Genomic DNA, 1,802 nt, shown 5'->3' with positions numbered 1-1,802 from the left:
AGGCACCACATCTGACCAGCACTCTAGTATTAATGTACAAGAGAGCCAAGCAGGCTGCTGAGGAAATCTTAAATAGTGAGTGCAGTCTGGAGAGATTAAAAAAATTTACTATAATTTGCTTTAGAGGAGTAGCATGTGCTTTAGAATTTCTGTGTACATAAATACCACTATGCAGCATTGCATGAAAGGAATTGATTTTATGACATGGTGCTTTGGATATGAGAGGGAAAGTGTCAGGTTGCCCTAGACCTTAATTTGCACTGAAGTTCAAACGTTGCTTTTGGCACCTGTCCTGAACTCAGCTGCATTGTAATTTGTGGACAATTTCTTTCTACTAGTTGGAGATGTGCAGGCAGATGCTGTTACCAGAGAGAAATCCCTGTGGTTATCATAAATAGGATTTATCCCCTTATAAAATCTTGACAGTTGACTCATTCTGCAAGGTCTGTTATCCCACATCACACATCCAAGTGGAAAAAAAATAAAAATCAGATCAATCAGTTAAGAGCTAGAAATCAGCTCTGTATGTCAGCAAGAATCTAATCGGAGCTAGATGCTCTCGTGTCTTTCTCAGATGCCACCATGTTGTTGTTTTCACTGCTTGGCTGTCAGCTTCTTGAATGAATGAAGGGAACCGGGTTGGTACTTGGTACAGTTTTTGCATCTCGCTCAGTCCTCAAAGGAGGCTTGCCTGTCATCTAGGTAATAAACACCTTGCAGAATCATCACTCTGCAGCTTTTACAGTTATTTTCTCTCGGTGTCTGAAAACTGCTGGGTTGAGGCTACGGACAAAAAGTTTAGCGTGGGGAATGGATGGTCCTGAAAAGATGACAAAAAGGAGAAGAAGCATTGGAGGGGGCTTTCTGTTGGGCTGTCCTGGTAAAACCACCTGGGAAGGGTGCAATTTTCAAAAAACTCAGTGGCGTGGTTTCTGTTGTGCAAAAAGTAGTTCCCTTTGTGTAGTGTTGTTTGAATTATCTGTGAAGTGTTTTGAAGGTGAAAAGAGTAGAGAACTCCCTGCTCAAATATAAAGCCTGAAACTGTATTTAGCATCCAAATGCTCCCTGAAGAGTTTGGCTTTGGGTTACAGCACAACCCAGATCGTTTTGGTTTTCTGCTTCTAGGCTGCAGCCAGGACCTTGTAAGAACAGCTGGTGAGACTAAGGCATAAACCCAAACCTATGCTGCAACCTCGTCCAAGTTGTCAGACGCATCTGTCTGTAATCAGAGGGATCTCAGAGCAGCTCTGACCCTAACTTGGTGACAGGCTGTTATTAGAAGTGTCCCTCAGTAAGTCCTGAAAGCTGCAGTTCAGTGAAACAAACCAAAAATAACTGCTGTATTTTAGCATGATAAGGTAGAGTACAGATAAAGTTGTCACTGTTGGTAATGGTGTTAGGATGTCATTACGTGCTCAGTGGGTAATGTTTAAAATGGTCACATTTTTCTTCTAGACAGGCGCTGGAACACCCTGTGTCACGTGTGCCAACATCTGAGAGCTAGCAGTAGGGGTGTTTGAGCCAGAAAAAAACCCCACATGCACCTTATAATTCTCTTGAAAATCTTTATTCTGGGAGAAGCTTGGTTGGCAAAAGAAGGCCACATATTACCGCTCGTGGCTTTAGAGGTGTGTTTTACTCACAGAGAGGACTGGGTGGCCGTCCTACTTAACGAAGTCCCAGCTAGAAAAGCTTATACACCCAAAGCCCGCCCTCCTTGGTGTCTTCCGACTGCGGTTCCTGCTGGGAAAGGTGCTCCCCGTCCCCCCTGCCCCGCGGGCCGCAGGTGCCCCCAGCGGGGC

This window comes from Chaetura pelagica, unplaced genomic scaffold (assembly GCF_000747805.2).
Source record: "Chaetura pelagica isolate M959 unplaced genomic scaffold, ChaPel_1.0 scaffold88, whole genome shotgun sequence".
Classification (NCBI taxonomy): domain Eukaryota; kingdom Metazoa; phylum Chordata; class Aves; order Apodiformes; family Apodidae; genus Chaetura; species Chaetura pelagica.
The sequence above is the reverse complement of the archived record's forward strand: the minus strand, read 5'-3'. Positions refer to the sequence as shown.